This window comes from Octodon degus, unplaced genomic scaffold (assembly GCF_000260255.1).
Source record: "Octodon degus isolate 3935 unplaced genomic scaffold, OctDeg1.0 scaffold00035, whole genome shotgun sequence".
NCBI lineage: Eukaryota > Metazoa > Chordata > Mammalia > Rodentia > Octodontidae > Octodon > Octodon degus.
Window position 1 is genome coordinate 1,427,501 of NW_004524611.1, and position 17,132 is coordinate 1,444,632.

Sequence of the window (17,132 nt, forward strand, 5' to 3'; positions counted from 1 at the left end):
GACCGGGCCGGGCGCGCGCAGAGCCGGGCTGTCCACGCTCCGGGCACTGTCAGGCACCGCGCCCTGGCCGGTGGCGCGCACGCAGCGACCCCGTGCGGTCGCACTGCAGGCCGCACTGCAGGTACGCAGGTGGGCAGTGGGCTCGGGTCGGGGCCGTTGTGGGGGCGGTCGGGGGCAGCGCTGCCGCAATCTGGGCCGGGGCTGGGGCTGCGCGGTGCCTGGCCGCAGTGCCGAGGCCGCGCTCGCGCCCGCGCCCGGCTCGTGGCGGTCCTCGGCTTGTGTAGCCGCAGGACAGTATTATGTAACCGCTTCCGATCCTAATCGTCCCTATTATGTAACGGGAACCTTGTATCCCGTTAGCTTGGCGCGGCAACTTGCTGCGCGCGTCCTGAGCCTCGTTGGAGGACGGGGCGCAGGGGACGCGGGTCTCGGGCATCTGGGGTGACCGCATCTTTTTTTTTTTTTTTTAAATAATGACCGACCCGAGGCTGCCTCGCTGTCTTTTATAAACCTTGATGGCGTACGGTGTGGTATAAAAATCTCAGATAAGCACATCCCGTCCTTAGCGCATCTTTATCCATTGAGAGACCTCCCATGTGTGGAAGGCAAATAGCAGATGATGATGAGAATGGAGGGCGAGGGTGCTGTCGCGGTCTGCATGGTTTTTGACGGAGTTCAGCAAATGGACCCTGCTCACGCGTCGGCTGCCCCTACCCCGGAGCAGCTCACCTGTTTCCACTTCAGCACCCTATTCTGGGCCACCGTTTTCCTGCCCGCGCAGAGAATGGGGTCCAGGTAACAATTGCCGTGCACCACCATCTGTACCAACTGACCGTCTCCTGAGCCCAGGGGGTCAGAACACGGGCATTTTCCGCTGTTGTTCTTTCAGTCTCAAGCACAGGGGTCACTGCCAGAGTCTGACCCGGGGTGGCCCAGGGCTCAGGACCTTCCCGTGCTCGGTGTGTCTCTGTGCCCAGCGCTTGCATGGTCTGCTGGGCTGTGCCCTTTGGTGTGGTGCAAGGCCCACACCCCCCTCTGCCCCAAGCTGTGGGGTGCCAGGGTGGGGGTAACAGGCAAGTGCTCGTTTCCTCCATCAGTCCTGAGAAGAAAGGTAGAATGACACTTCTTGTTCAGGGCTCCAGCTGCTGTCCCACTCTGGGCAAGGTGTGATGTAATGGCGTGGACCTGGGGTGTGATCCCAGCTGTGCTGCCCCCACCCCTGTATCTGGACTTGGGCCTGCAGGGATGGCACTTCCTGTGTGGAGGGATGGAGGTCAGAGAGGCTCATGGTGGAAGATCGCAGGAGAGGGACTTAATGACACCTTCCCTGCTGGTTCTGAGGGGGTGGGAGATGTTCCAGGAGGGTAGAATAAAAAAGTGAGTTATTTTTGTTCCTAAATCTGCTCCTAAGGATTTCCATCCCCAGTTCCTCCTGTGGCCGTCCTCTAATTACCACCTAGAGCTGGGCTTGTGAACTTGCACGGAACACTGCCTCCTTTGACTCTTGGTATTAGGTGACGTTTAGGCACCAGCCTAAATTCAGGGATGTTCAGCCCTTGTGGTCCCAGAAAAGCCAGGAAGCTTCTTGGCATGTGTGTTTGTGACTGAGGAGGAATGTCTTAGGAAACTGGCTTGGACTGGCCCCGTTTCATAATCCTTCCAGACGTGGGGCCAGCTCTCTGATAGCTCAGGGCGGGGGTGCAGAATGTGCAGGAAGGAGCTGAGGTTCCCAGGCGGGACTTGCAGCCCCCACCCCACCCCCACTGCAGCCCAGCCCCTGTGCTGGCCAGTTTCCGAGTGCAGCTGGTCCTCCTTTGCACTAGGCCCAGGCTGCTGGGTTCTGGCCTTGGAGCTACTCAGACTTCTGGTGATTAGGTCAGAAGTTGGCATGACGACGTGATGGCCAGGGCGGGCTGAGGGTGGCGTGGAGGGTGTGTGTGACCCCTCGGCCCCTGGGAGGGCCGGAGCGTGTGTCAGAAGAGGCCCTTCCAGGGCCTTCGTTTTCTCTCCATTCCGTTGGACTTAGGAGCAGCTAGCCCAGGGAAACACACATCTGGGGTTGGGGTGGCTATGGTCACGTCCAAGATTGTTCCTGCCAGGTGGGCCTCAGCACTCCCTGCAGAGGGCTTCTGAGTGGGGATCCCTGGACTGATGGAGCTTGACCTTACCATGCCATGAAAGCCAGAACCTCTTTCCAGCTCCCACTGTGGGTCCCCAGGGCGCAGGAGCCCATCACCAGCCTCTGTGGTGACTCTCGGCACGGTGCCGCTCTGGTCAGCCAGGCGACTTCTCCGTAGCATAGCTGCATCGCATGTGTTCAGCTCGTGGTGCTCTGAACTCGAAGTGAAAGGGCCGGGAGCCTGCTGCGTCCTGGTCCACAGGCGTTCGTTGGCCCCGCTGGCCGAGGCCTCCCTGGGCAGAGGGTCTGGACTGCCTACTCCAGGAACATTCCTGGTTTGTGGAGCTGTGCCTGCTGGCGCCTGCAGAGGTCCAGGCTGAACTCAGGCTGCCCCAGGCGGAAGCCTGCTGTTCGCAGAGAGAACGTCCTAGGCTCCAAGTCACCTTCTCTGGACTCCATGCTCTCTCTGCAGGGCCTGGAGGCAGCTGCGGGTGTCATCACTGCAGCCCAGGTGCAGGAGGCTGGGACGTGCCTCTCGGGACCTGCCTCTCAGCTCGTACCTGTGGGACACAGATGCTGGCCCCGCACCTAGGTGGGACCAGAGGAAGGAGAGTGCAGGGGCAGGATCCTGCCGTCACATATTCAGCTGAGGTCCAAGGGTTCCAGTGGTGACCTTACCCTGTCCTTGCCCCACTTAGATCCAAAATGGCGAAAAACCTCCGCATGAGAAAGGAGGTGAGCACACAGACAGCCCTGGGTGGTGCCCCCGCCCATGGGGAGTGCATCCAAAGACCTCCGTGTACTGGGAACTGTGGATAGGCCTGTGCCACTCAGCTTCCTGTGACTGTACCATGTACCGGGGTGATCAGCTGGGAGCAGAGAAGATCCATGTGCGCTCATGGCTTCAGAGGCTTTGGTGCATGGTGGCCCAGCGCTGGTGCTGGGGACCCTGTGAGGAGACACCGCATCATGATAGGATCTTCAGGAAGAGGGGAGAGAGACAGAGAGACAGACAGAGACAGTGACAGAGAGACAGAGATAGACAAAGACAGAGAGAGAGAGGCAGAGCCAGACACAGGGAGAGACAGAGACAGGGCGAGAGACACAGTGATAGACAGAGACGGAGACAGAGAGACAGAGGCGGGCGAGAGACAGACAGACAGACAGACAGGGCGAGAGACACAGTGATAGACAGAGACGGAGACAGAGAGACAGAGGCGGGCGAGAGACAGACAGACAGACAGACAGGGCGAGAGACACAGGGAGAGTGACAGACAGAGGAGGGAGAGAGAGACTGACAGGGAGAAAGAGACAGAGGCAGAGAGAGGCAGACAGAGAGGGGAGAGACAGGCGGAGACAGAGGGGGGAGAGAGAGAGACAGAGAGAGACAGAGAAACAGAGACAGACAGAGACAGAGACAGAGAGAGAGACAGAGAGAGGCAGAGAGAGACAAACAGGAAGAGAGAGAGACAGATGGAGGGAGAGAGACAGAGAGGCAGAGAGACACACAGACAGAGACAGGTAGGGAGAGATACAGACAGAGAGAGAAAAAGAGAGACAGATAGAGACAGAGACAAGCAGAGGCAGACAGAAAGGGGGGAGAGAGAGAGACGGTGGGAGCGAGACACAGAAATAGACAAAGACAGAGGCAGAGAGAAAGAGAAAAAAGATACAGAGACAGGCAGAGAGAGACAGAGACACAGGGAAACAGACAGGAAGAGACAGACAGAGATGCAGGGAGAGAGAGAGGCAGAGAGACCCAGAGAGCCAGAGCAAATGAGAGAGACAGACAGAGAGAGACAGGCAAAAAGAGAGGCAGAGATAGAGACAGAGACAGACCAAGATAGGGAGACAGAGTCAGAGAGGGAGAGACACAGAGACAGGCAGAGGGAGAGAGGCAGAGAGAAGGAGACAGGCACAGAGAGAGACAGAGGCAGAGATAGAGAGACAGAGATGCAGAAACAGTGAGACAGAGAGACACAGAGGGCGACAGAGAAACAGAGGCAGAGAAAGAGGCACAGACAGACAGACAGGCAGAGAGCGGCTGGCACGCAGCGAGGCACCCTCCTCCACCAGGGGAGCTCCAACAACCTGGGGCTCCTGCCACATCTGGTTCCTTCAGGGTTAGTTTCCAGCATCTTCTAGTCATGTCAGCCTGTAGACCAAGCTTTTATTTGACCTGTGGCCTTCGGGACACCCTGGACTCAGACAGACCCTGCATCACAAAACCCAGTACCAGGGGGTGGAGAGGTATGATGAGTGTTTAAGTAAAAGTTTGCTGCTGCACCATGGAAGACACCCTGCCTGCCACCCATCCTCCTCAGAGTGCGGCCCCCTTTGCCTTGAGCACATTCACCCCGTCATCCTCACCACTGGGTAGCTCTGGAATCCTTTCCTGAGTGTCTTTATGAGTCATGATAAAAGCATACAGCGCTGCTCAGTGCAGAGGCAGTTTGTAAAAACTATGCCAGGGAGATAGCTCTGCAGATTAAGTACTTGTCTGGAAGTACAAGGTCCTGAGTTCAATCCCTAGAAAAAAATAAAATAAATTAAAACAATGCTTTATTTTTACCCACCTTACTCGCCGGATCTGGCCTGGGGTGACTTCTGGTTTGTGCCCAAGGTCAGAAAAACCATGAGGGAGAATTATTTTAAGCTGATTCAGGACATCAAGGCAGCCAGGATGATTCAAGTGAAGACATTCAGGAAAGGGCTCCAGAGGAGCTGTGGACAGTGGCCGGGAGAGGGGAGGATCATGCCGAGTAGAGGAGCAGCAACGGCCAGGTGTCCTTTACTGTATAAATGTTTAAATTTGAACAACATTTGTCATAGTTTTAGATCCCATCTCATGTGCTGTTTTATTCCACGCATCCATGCTCAGTGACAGATTAACAATGAAGGGCAAGTAGAAAGTCAGGATCCAGGGCCGGGAAGCTCTGCCCCTCAGGGCCAGCACTGTATGGACACAGGCACAGTGGGTCCCATCCCGCAGAGGCTGGTGGCCCCGGGGTAGGCAGTGCTCTCGGGCCTGGGGTGCAGAGGGGGTCCATGCCCTGGGCCGGACAGAGCGCGTGATGAGGGCTCTCCTCGCAGCACTCAAAGCTGTGTACAGCTCAGCTGTAGGAACTGTTCCCTTCTGGAATTTTCTGCTTGGTGTTTTTAGACTCTGGCAGATGGCAAGGAAAGGAGACTGTGGAATTTGAAACACTGAGGGAAGGCCTGTCACCAGGCAAAGGCCCTGGGTTCGATTCCCAGTACTGGAATCAGAATAGAGCCCTACCCACGCTTCCCTGAGAGGTGCCCATGCCCTGGACAGCTCTCTAGGTACGTGCAAAGTGGACACACACGGCGAAGGGGTTCACAGACATGTGCCTTGCGGGGGTGTGTATGCACATTGCCTGAAGTGGGCCGAAGTGTCTCTTGGGGTTAAGTTGTGAGAGCGTCAGGGGGTCTTGAGGGGGCTCACAACAGAGCCCCAGGGGATGGCAGGGACCTGCCCTCTCGGAGCCCCTCGCCTCAGGTGCAACTTGTGCTCTGCAGCACGCAGCGAGCCTGCTGTGTTAGCAGAGTGCAGCCGCTGGGAGACCCTGCCCTGTGGGTCGCTTGGCCTGGAGGTGGGGACCCCAGTACTGCAAGAGCACTTGCCATCTGAGCAGCCCAGGCTGTGCTGCTTTGTTACCATAGTAAGAACAGAGAGACCTATGTGATGAAGAGCGAGAATGTGGCCAGGATGCTGGGACCCAGGCAGACAGAGGCAGGGGCAGTGTGGGCATGTGTGCCCGGTCACGCTGGGCTGTGTGGGGGGTTCTAGTGCTGGCCGCGTAGTGGTGCCGGCCAGTGGGCCCTGCAGCTGTGTGAGGCAGAGGCAGGAGGATGGCGATTACAGCTCAGCTTGGGCAATTCAGTGACTTAGTCAGACCCTGCCTCAGAAACTTAAGAGCTTGGGCTGCTCTTTAAAGCAAAGGCCCTAGGGGTAGGGAGATAGCAGAGCGGCTTAGCGCCTTGCAAGGCCCCAGTTCCATTCCACTTCCGCAAACAAACAAAAAAGGCCCAGGTTCCATCCCAGGTACCCCTCTGGCCCTGCCAGCAGAACCCTCCCACTTTCTAGCCGAATCTGGAAGTAGTCATTGGAATGCAGCAGGAAGAAGAGGTGCAGCCCACCCGCGAGCTGGCGGCAAAAGGGAGCGTGAGCTGGCGGCAGAGGTGAGTGGTCTTTTGGGCCTCAGTGCCAGGTCAGAGGGGGGCTCTGCGGAAGCAGGAGGAAGAACAGCGGCCGGGTTGGGGTCCAGCTCTGCTGGTGCTGGGTGCCGCGCCCTGCGCCCCCTGCTCACACCGCGTGACCGAAGAGAGGGAGGCTGGAAGGGTGAGGGATGTGACCGTGGGCCGAGCAGGCCCAGTATTGCTGGCCACTCAGCCCAGAGGGGTGAAGCGTGTCCGGGCCGCGCTTGAGCACAGCCCCAGGGCCCTCTGAGGGACGTGCCTTCTGGGGTCTGGAGCCCAGCGCCTGCAGCCCACGTGAGAAGCACATGAGGGCCGTATCGGCGACCTGTGCTCCTCACCCATGCTGGGCTCAGCACAGGGCTTCCCTGTGGACGCCCAGTGTGGCTCCACTCCCTGGTGGTGGCACAGGTGGGCATGGGCACAACTGGCACCGCCACCTGTGAGGGTGTAGGATCCCTGGCTGGAGAGTCCTGTGGTTTGAACTCGCGTCTTGCTGAATTGTAGGGGTCTTTGCATTCAGGAATGCCTCCTCTAAAGATGGAGTCCACGTGCCCCGGGAGTAGGTTATTACATGAGTGGTCGTTAAAGGAGGACGCCTGAGAGCCTATAGGGCCCAGAACAGAGAGGGACAAAGGAGCTCAGGCGCCCGATACGGCTTTCATCTTCCGAGCGCTTACGTGCGGTGCGGTGCGGCGCTACGTGGCATATAAAGCTCTGCTGCTGTGCAGAACTGTCAGCAAAGGTTACGGCGGCAGATAAACGGGGAGCTCAGTCGGGAAAAAGGTTTTGAGGCTCTGCGAACAAGAGGGGCAGAGCTGCAGCAAAGAGAGCGAGAGAAGCTCAGGCTTTCATAGGTAGATGGGTGCAGCCTGAGAGCTGCCTCGTGGCTGACTTGGTCAGGCCCACGTGGGGAACCTCACGCTATCTCCTGAGTGGGCAAGCGCCTGAACTTGAAAGAGTAAAATAAAATCTGAAAGGTGAACTGGGTACTGTGGGAGGGAAGGAAATGCAAAAGGAAGGAAGGACGGGGACGAGGGAGAAGAGAAAAGAAGGAAAAGGGAGAAAAATAGCTGTGCGCGCGCAGGGTACCTTGGATAGTTGTGCTGCTGTGTTTTGCTTGTCTTTTGGAAGGAGCAGTTCACACTTAATTTTTTTTTTTTTGCTGTACTTTCAAATTTTTTATAAGTTTTTAAACCAATTTGGCAAGTTTATATCTGGCAATCTGAACAACTAATTTGAAGATAACAAATATGCAATATAATTGATGGATTACTACTGGTTTTTAGTGAAATTCTGTATCATCTCTAATTTTAAAACTTTTTTATTCTCTTTAAAAGTTTTAATGAGTAAATGGATGCACCTAGAGACCATACTCCTGAATGAAATAAATCAGACCTTCGTGAGCAAATACCATATTGTCTTTCTAGTATAAGAACCTGAAAAAGTAAATAAAATCTGAAAGGTACAATAGATACTGTGAAAAGGGAAGGAATTGTTCAAAGGGAAGGAAAAACTGGGACGAGGAAAAAGGTGAAAGAAAGAAGGAAGGGCAAAAGAAATGGTAGTGTACATATCCAGGTACACTGGTTATTTCTGTAAATTAAATTTCTGTCTATTATAGTTCATGCTTAATTTTTTTCTTTCTAATTTCTTGTAACTTTTTAAAAAACCAACTTGGCATTCTTATCTAAATCTAAATATTTTGCACTCTTATCTTAAAAAATGATTCGACGACTACAGTATGCACTGTAACAACCATTGTTGAATCCCTATCATCTTGTTTAGTGAAATTGTGTATCATTCCTAATTTATTAACTATTTTTTACTGTCTGTAAAAGATAAGAAATTTAACAACAAATTTTATTTATTTTACTTTTTTTAACAACAAATTTTAAAAACTGAGAAAGAAAAGATGGGTTTAAGGCCGAGCGGAAGGCCTTGGTTGTAATTCCAGACACTTGCTGAACAGGCAAGTACTTAAGGAGGTAATTTGCATACTTCGTGATAACTTTGTACTGGACAGAAGGTTTGCAAAATTTTGTCTTTTTTGTTGGTTGCCTATACACGTGCTTGAAAGCATCCCTAATGCGCAGGATTTATTGTTTTGATGAAATTCAGTTTATGTCCCCCTTTCATTGATGGGGCTTTGGAATTATATTTAAGGAGTCTCTGTCGGACTTGCTATCTTGAAGATTTTCTCTGTGGTGGTGGTTGATTTTGGTTTTTGAGGGGTTTTTTTGTTGTTTTTTTTGAGACAAGTTTTTGCTATGCAGTCCAGCCTTGTCTCGAATTCACTGTGTGACTCCGGTGGGCCTCCTGCCTCAGCCTCCTGAGTGCTTGGGGTCACAGGCGTGCACCACCATACCCGCTTCTCCTGGGTTTTATGGGAATTGGAAGGATTTTTTTTGACTGGCTCAGGCTGCCTTAAGGGCAGGTGTGGTGTGGTATGTGGAGCTGGAGCTGGAACCTCGTCCCCGTGCCTTTTTCCCCTGCAGGCACTTAACTGAGCTCACTGGCAAACCCCGTAGGAACTGGTCAGAGGTAGTTTTGCTTCTTCCATTGGTTTGGATGCCTGTTGTTACTACCAATTTGTTATCATTGTTTGCTGGCTTTATTTATTGCCCTGGCCAGTACTTCCAGCCCCGGGCAGTGGAAGTGGCCACAGCAAGCCCCCCATCTCCCGCCCGCCCTCTCTGGGGTGTAGAGGTGGCTGCGGCTTTTTCAGGGCTGGACACGTGGCTAGCAGCCACTTTGTTCCTTTTCTCTTGGGGTTTTTCAAGAAAGGTCCTGTGTTCGTGAAGTCCCGGTTCCTTCGCTTCAGAATGTGTAGGGCCAAGAGCTCCCAGGTGGCTGGGCCGCCGGGGACCCTGGATAATAGCATTTTTTCCTGTGTTACAACATCATAGCAGCTTGCCCTTTCCTCCCTTTCTCCCTCAAGCGGTGGCTCTTGGCGGCTGGGGTCTGGGGCTTGCAGTGAGTGACCTTTGCAGGATTTGAGAGCGCCTTAGATTAAAATCCTCCCAGCGTGTCTCCCTTCTCCTCATCTCTGTCCTGTGGTGGAGCCAAGGCCTGGCGTGCCCAGCCAGGACTCTGCCGCCGGGCTGCAGGCCGCGCCCCAGCCTTATGCTTTTTTTATTTTCTAGATGATTGAGACCTTGGGATGAGGCCTGTGGGGGGGTCACCTGACCAGGTCCTCAGCCCCCCAGGTCCCTTTGTCACTGGCTTGAGTGACTCACATGCAAGTTTGGTGACTATGAAATGCGGCCCCAGGACGACAGCAGCACACTTCCTTAGCCACAGGGGCCCTTGCCCGAAATCCTCAGTCCCCTGTGTTCTGTGCTGGTCCCAGGAGCGGCCCTGGCCACAGGCTCCCTGAGTGGAGCTGTCCTGGGGCCCCGCAGAGGTTGGGGTCCTTCCCTTTGCAGGCCTGGTCCAGTACCCCCAGGTGTAGACAGTGAAGTACACCTGGGTCGAGGTCATTGTCCTTCTGTGGCTGGGATGAGATGCGTCCCCTCAAGTGAGGGGGCCGAAGCAGGAAGCTGGGGCCACCTGAGTGTTGGCAGCTGTCCACACCTGGGGCCAGGGAACTGGAAAGACAGGCCGTGTGACATTTTCCTTTGACTCCTGCATCGGCATGGTGGGGCAGTGGGCACTGGGGGGACAGTGAATGATGTCCCCGCGTCCTGCTGGGTGGCAACGCGGGTGCTAACCCTCCAGGTCCCTGTGAGACCCCAAGGGGCACGCTGGAGCGCAGCCTGACCACAGGACCCCGCAGACCTGGCCTCAGCACCTGAGACTGCATGTGTGCGGATGAGGGCGGTTCCTGGGGTCTCACTACGCACGGCCCAGGCAAACCGACCCTGGCACCACTGTGGGCATCAGCTAGGTGCCGGGAGGCCGAAACCCCGGGGCAAGCTCAGGGATCATCAGAAGCAGCAAGGACGCTGAGACCAGAAGCCGCCTTCTGGAGGACTTGCAGTCCCCGCCCAGTGCCTAAAACCCCCAGGGACCCCAAGGGCTGTAGCTACATAGATCGCTATCAGGGTCTTATCGCTTTGGAAATCAAGGGAAAGTCTTTTTTAAACATTCATTCCTCCATTTAAAGCAACAGTAATGAATGAGCTCATCTTTTAAATAGAAATCGTGTTTTAAGAAAAAAACGAAACAGTGACAGGAGTAGCATTGTTTTGCTTTTTTTTTTCTTTTTCCTTTTTTCTTTCTTTCTTTCTTTCTTTCTTTCTTTCTTTCTTTCTTTCTTTCTTTCTTTCTTTCTTTCTTTCTTTTTTTTTTTTTTCAGTACTAGGTATTAAGCCCTGGGCTTGTGCATTGAGCTACACCCCACTCATTTTAATTTTTTTTTTTTTTTTTAACTGTCAAATCCAATCTTGTTTAGTTAGCCCAGCTTGGCTTGAACTTGTGATCCTCCGGCTTCAGCCTCCCAGAGTGCTGGGATTACAGAACGCACGGGGCTGTGATTTTTCTGTACTGAAGAGCGAAGCATTCTGTGTGCAGCCATGTCTGCCTGCGTGTGATGTGGGGGATCTCTCGGTGGGAGGAGCTGCTTTTTTTTCCTTTTATGAATATTTTACGTAGAACTTAATTTTTAATTTTTAAGGGGAATAAAACATAAAAAAGTACAAATGATACAGAATTTCACTAAACTAGATGATAGGAATTCAACAATGAGGGTTAAATTGCATATTGTTGTCCTCAAATTACTTATTCAGATTAACAGACATAAGCATGCAAAGTTGGTCAGAAAATGAAAAAGAAAAAATATTTAAGCATAAACCACTCCTTTCAGTAGACCAGCAGAAATCTGTAGTACACAGCCGGGCAGGGTATCTTTTCCCTTCTTTCTTTCTCCATTCCCTCATCCCAGTTTTTCCTTCCCCTTGAGCAGTTTCCTTCCCTGTCACGGTACCTACTGTACCTCTCAGATTTTATTTCCTCTCTCAGCTTCTTGCACTAGGGAGAGCACGAAGTTTGCACATGCAGGTCTGATTTATTTCATTTACAGATATAGTCTCTAGTTGCATCCATTTACCTGCCTGTAAAAGTTTTTAAAGAGGATAAAAACATAGTAAAAGAAAATTAGAGACAATACAAAATTTCACTAAAGGGAATAACAGGCATTCAGCAATGGTTGGTCATAGTGCGTGTTTATTATCTTCAGATTAACAGATACAGGCATGCAAAATTGGTGTAAAAAAGTTATAAAACATTAAAAAGGAGAAAAAAAAATTTACACTTGAACTGCTCCTTTCAACAGACCAGCAGAAATCAGCAAGCTTTTCTGTATATCTTTGCCCTTGCTTTTTCTGTTTTCCCTCCCTCCCTCCCTCCCTCCTTCCCCCTCACCCCAATTGTTCGTTCCCTTTGAACAGATTCTTCCCCTCTCCCAGCATGCCCTGTACCTTGCAGATTTCAAAATCTTCGCTTCTTACATTAGTGATAATGTGACATTTGCACATGCAGGTCTGACTTCACTTACAGATATGATCTCTCTTTGCATCCATTTACTTACAAAGCCTTTGAAGAGAATAAAAAATATTTTAAAAAACAAAAACAATAGAGATGATGTGGAATTTCATTAACCAAAATAGCAAGAATTCACCCGTGGTTATATTGAATATTTGTTGTCTTCGAATTAGTTGTTCAGGTTACCAGACATAAACGTACAACATTGGTTATAAAAACCATAAAAAAAAAAAAAATTAAAAGGAGAGAGAAAAAAGCATTTGCGCGTGAACTGCTCGTTGCAGTCGGCCAGCGGGAGTCCGCGGCGCCTTTCCCCTGCTGCCCTGGGCACAGCCGGGTGCTTTTCCCTTCCTTTATTTCTGTTCTCCTCTCCCTCATCCCAGGTGTTCCTCTCATTGAGCAGTTTCTTTCCCTTTCGCAGTAAACATTTTGCCTTTCGGATCTTACTCTTTCAGGTTCTTACCCTGGGGGACGGTGCGCTGTTTGTGCCTGCGGGTCTGGGGAGCTCCTCGCAGGCGGTCTTCCCAGCCGGGCCTCGGCCTCCCGTGCACGTGGACAGGGTCCAGCCTTTCTGCCACATGTAAAATATGCCATGTGGTCACCATGTAGAAGTAAATTTTTTTAAAAATCCCTTTATTTCTGTGGCTTTCATTGTAATGTTACCACAAAATAGCACAAGCCCACGTTCGATAATTAAAAGCCTCCCAGTGTGCCTGGGATCAGTGGCATCCTGCTCTCTGGCCTGCCCCGGTGGAGATGGCCTGAAATGCCAGGCTCACAGTCACTGTGCTGTACATGGCACTTTGCACCCGTGTGAGTCATGTCTGACGTGCGTGCGTTCCAACGAGGGGCAAGGCTGGCACGGTACAGTTACAACCCCTGTCCCCTGTCCCTGTGAGCTGTTGTTACTGGGGCCACTCATATTTTAGCATGGTGCACAGAGTCACAAAAAATCCTGCTGAAAATCTCATCGCGTGCTCCTTGTTTCCCAGCCTGTGCAGTCAGGGTCCCGCGCAGCCTGGGGTCTTGGGCCGGACCCCAGCCCCACGCAGCCACCCTGACACAGGGCTCTCATCGGCAAGGTCATGGGTCACAGTGCCTGCATGGCTACCGCAAGGGTGCTGCCTGGGCGTGGAGGGAGGTTGAGCATGCCTGGCGGGTCTGTTTATCCCTGGTACCCATTCCTTTCCCTTTCTCCATGCCGGGCAATTATCTGTCTCTTATCTCACTAACTGAGATGTGTTGAGCGCAGACCCTTAGTCTCCTGCTCTTGCAAATACTTTCTCCAAAGTCTGTGCTTGCTTTTGCATTTCTGCACGTAGGGTCTTCGGCATGTAGGGGAAAGGAGTTGGTTTATCTCTGCTGATTCCTGGGTGAAGAATCTGGCTTGGGAAGCTGTTTCTTCCCCAGTATTTGTGGCATTATTCAGTGGCTTTTTCTTGTGATATTTTTTGGCAGTGTTTGAGTTGTTAGCCTGCGAGCGGCATGGGCGGTGGGGGCCGTCTGTCTTAGGACCACCTGTCACCAGTTATCCCGGGTCTTAGTTTTAATTCCTGTGTCATCGTTCACACTCTGTCCATGTTCTTGCTGTGTTCTGTACATTCTCCTATGTGGTATGGTCCAAAAATACGGTGAGTATCTGAAAATATATATATATTTTTTTACAAATTATTCCAGTAAGACACATCACCAATAGCCCTCCTCTGAAGTCCCTCTCACTTTGAGCACACGCATCCCTCCATCCTTGCATCCTTCGGCATTAGCTCTGGAATCCTCTTTTCGGAGGGTCTTAGCCGCACTGTCTGGGCTGCCTCGGTGTCAGAAATGCATTCAAAATGTCTCTGACTCATTTTGACCTGGGGAAGAGCCGGAAGTCACGGGGTGCTGGATCCTGTGTGAGGTGAAGACATGGTGTCCTATTTTTATGTCCCCTCCCTCCTTTGGAAAGACTCTTAGGAAAGAGAATTTCACTTAGTGCTGCCTCATAAAGAGGCCACAGAGGTGGACGCATGAGCGGGGGAGCTTTGCAGAGACGCGTGGCGGTGTGTCATGGCTGTATCAGTCTTTAACTTTAGCTCTTGGGTTGGATTGCGCCTAGCAGTAGCCCTGAGCCACGGAGAGCCTGGATGGTGCTAAGACAGTCTTGTTTTTAACCCTGTGTTGGCCAAGGAAGAGGAACAGGTGTCCCTCCCAGGAAAGGACAGTGCTCCGATGGCAGTTTTTCAAGTTCTTCCCTCACCTTTAAAACTTTTCCATGAGTGACTGCAAAGTGTTTTTTGTAAGGTGTCCCCCAGGGGTGTCCGTCCTTCCTCTGGGATCACGTCCCATGGGGGTGCAGCCCAGAGCCCCACACTCCTCACCTGAGGTCCTGCGTGGGGCTGGGGGGGCAGCCGTAAGCCATGCCCGTGCAGTGAGGCAGGGCCAGTGCTAGGCTGTGCGGGGCCTTCGAAGAGCCCTGCTGCTCTGCAGAGCAGTGTCTGTGTTTTTTTGCCAGGACCACCCGGATGGGAGCCCCCCGCCAGGCGCTGTGGGGCTCTGTGGCTTGCGCCTGGCTGTTCAGGCCGCCTGAGCAGCCTGGATGACTCTCTGGCCTAGGGAGGGGGATTCTGGGCGTTTCTAGTGCTGGTCTCTCGCCTACTTCCAGCGGGGAATCTTATCACTCTGTGTCTCTGGGGTATGTGACCAACATGGCTCCAAGGCATAAACTAGCCGGAGCTTGCTGGGGTAGGGGTTCTGGCAGCCAGTGTGAGGGCTTCAGGCTTGTGTGTGGGCTCCAGGCTCAAGATGCAGGCAGGGCCTGGGTCCTGGGGCCCCCTTTATATTTTGGGGTGATTTCTTGTGGCTTCAGAGACTGTGACTGGTGTGGAAACTCACAGGAGTGGTCAGGGCTCTGCCCTGCAGCCTTAGCTCCTATACCGACCTGCTGGTGGGCGGGTCCAGGGGAGAGGGATGCACTTGGGTCAGGGCTGGAGGGGCCGGGGGATGGGGCCCTCGTGACTGTGTGCGTGGCTGGTGACTTGTGTGTCATGGCTCCCTTTGGACAGTCCCCCATCACCCTTTGCGCTTGGGAATGATGGACATGAGGTGCTGGGCTAATCGGAGGAGACCTTGTAGCTGGGCTGACCAAAAGCCTCAGGAGGCGGGGCTGGGCTGGAGGTGGGCTCTGGGTGGGACCTGCGAGGTGCATATATCCCCACTCCCTCTTCCGTCGTCCTCTCTCCTTCCTGGCTGAGCCACAGTTAGGATCTTCTCCTCCCCTGCTGTGCTGTTCCTACCTTGGAGCCAGCCGTCGGGGCTGCATCTGAGGCACAGCCGGCCTCTCCTCTTCTCCCTCCTGCCGCCAGGTAACTCCTCTACTGCCTTCTCCTTTCTCCCCAGGGCCCTGGGATCCAGTTCCTTCCAGCGGGGGAGGAATGCGGTGGCCGGACTTGAGCTCTGAAAGCCAGGCACAGGGAGCGCCCAGAGGCTCCCCTGTTAGATAAGCTAGGCCCCAGCCCTGGATTTAATTGCTGATTTGCTTTTAAGCCGTGTGCTGGTTCTGGCATGAGTGTTCTGCATTTTTAAAATTTATTATAGAGCTCGTGTGCTAGTGCAAGCCTGCAATCCCAGCACTCAGAAGGCTGAGGCAGGAAGATGGCTGTGTAGTTCAAAGCCAATCTGAATTAAATTCACAAGACCTTGTCTCAAAAATCTTTTCTTTAATTCCATCCTCCCCACGTGGATCTTAATTTGTCTTGATAACTGCTTTCCTGTACTTTGTGAAGACAGTGCTCTGAGATCCCCAGCCAGGGTGGAATGTAGTTTTTCTGTGCCCTTTTGAAAGCCAGGACTGCTCTGGCTTTCTGGCTGAGTAGGGTTAATGACTTTGTCCTGAAAGTTAGGAATTGGTGAGTGTCTTAATTGACTCCAAATATTTAGTGTGAGGAAGAAGGACAGGAGGAAGCAGCGTTTATGTTAGCTCAGGAATTTGGGGGAGATAGCAGGGATGCCCACCAGAGATTAAAGGCCACTTTATTGGAAGATGGTTCTAGCTGTTTTCTCCGGCAGCCAGGGCTTCACTTGTGCCTGGGTCAGCGTAATCTCTAGCAAGATCTCGCGCCTTACTGCTCTGATTGGGATCTGCAGGCCAAATGGGCCTGGACGAGTGGATCCAGGCCCGCATGTGACCCCCCCTTCCCCTCTGGGCAGCCCTTAGGCGTGGCCAGGCAGGCTGGAGCTGCCATTTGTCCCCAGGGCCACAGCGCCCCCATGCTTCACTACAGGCTTTCGCCGCAGCTTCTGTGCAGCCGGTCTCAGTCACTGTCCTCTCGTCTTGAGAGTCATCCTGTTGAGTTTTGTCAGATTTCAACTTTACTAACAGCTTTCTTGAAAACAGACAGAAGTGGATGGCAGGACAACTGCATGGAGCTGTCACTGGGTGAATGTGCTCTGCTGAGCAGAGCTCCCGTGTGTGCCTGGCTGACAATGTCAGAGCCCAGGGCCGATGAGTGTCCCCAGAGACAGAAACCTGGGTTGGGATAGGAGAGTTTAGAAGTGGTAGCCTGAACACCAGGGCACAGCTAGTGCCTACCAAGCGGTACCCTCAACACCAGGGCGCGGCCCAGGGCACTTCAGAAAGTCCCACGCCTGCACTGTGTTGCACTCCTGGCTTGTAAAGATATTCCAGGCACTGTAGTTGTTACCGTATTTCTCAAAGTTTTTGTCCTTTGAAGATGGGCACCCTTGGTATTTATTTATTTATTTATTTATTTGGTTTTTTAATTTTTGGGGTTTTTTTTGTTTTGTAATTTTTTTGTTTTTTTTTGTTTTTTTAATTTTTTTGTTTTTTTATTTTTTGGTTTTTAGTTTTTTTGGTTTTTAATTTTTTTGGTTTTTAATTTTTTTGGTTTTTAATTTTTTTGGTTTTTAAAGTTTTTGGTTTTTAAATTTTTTTGGTTTTGTATTTTTTTGTTTTTTTAATTTTTTTGGTTTTTAATTTTTTTGGTTTTTAAATTTTTTGGTTTTGTATTTTTTTGGTTTTTTAATTTTTTTGTTTTTTTATTTTTTTGGTTTTTAATTTTTTTGTTTTTTTATTTTTGGTTATTTTTTTGGTTTTTAAATTTTTTGGTTTTTAATTTTTTTGTTTTTTAATTTTTTTGTTTTTTTAATTTTTTGGTTTTTTTTGGTTTTTTATTTTTTGGGTTTTTTTTGGTTTTTAAATTTTTTTTGGTTTTTAATTTTTTTGGTTTTGCATTTTTTTGGTTTTGTATTTTTTTGGTTTTTTGTTGTTTTGGTTTTTTAATTTTTTTGGTTTTTAATTTTTTTGGTTTTT

General features: G+C 51.6%; 1 protein-coding gene across 6 annotated transcripts in view; it reads left to right on the plus strand.

Moving 5' to 3' along the window:
- Positions 1-17,132, plus strand: part of Grb10 (growth factor receptor bound protein 10) — an 80,855-nt gene that overhangs the window by 9,942 nt on the left and 53,781 nt on the right. Inside the window, exon 1 of one of the 6 annotated variants that reach the window (XM_023714423.1) lies at positions 34-121. The exons of 4 other annotated variants lie outside the window; for them this stretch is intronic. The gene's annotated coding sequence lies outside the window, so the exon portion shown is untranslated. Of the gene's footprint in view, positions 1-33; positions 122-15,102; positions 15,166-17,132 lie in introns of those variants that run through there. One more of the 6 variants, XM_023714425.1, reaches the window with a different exon arrangement.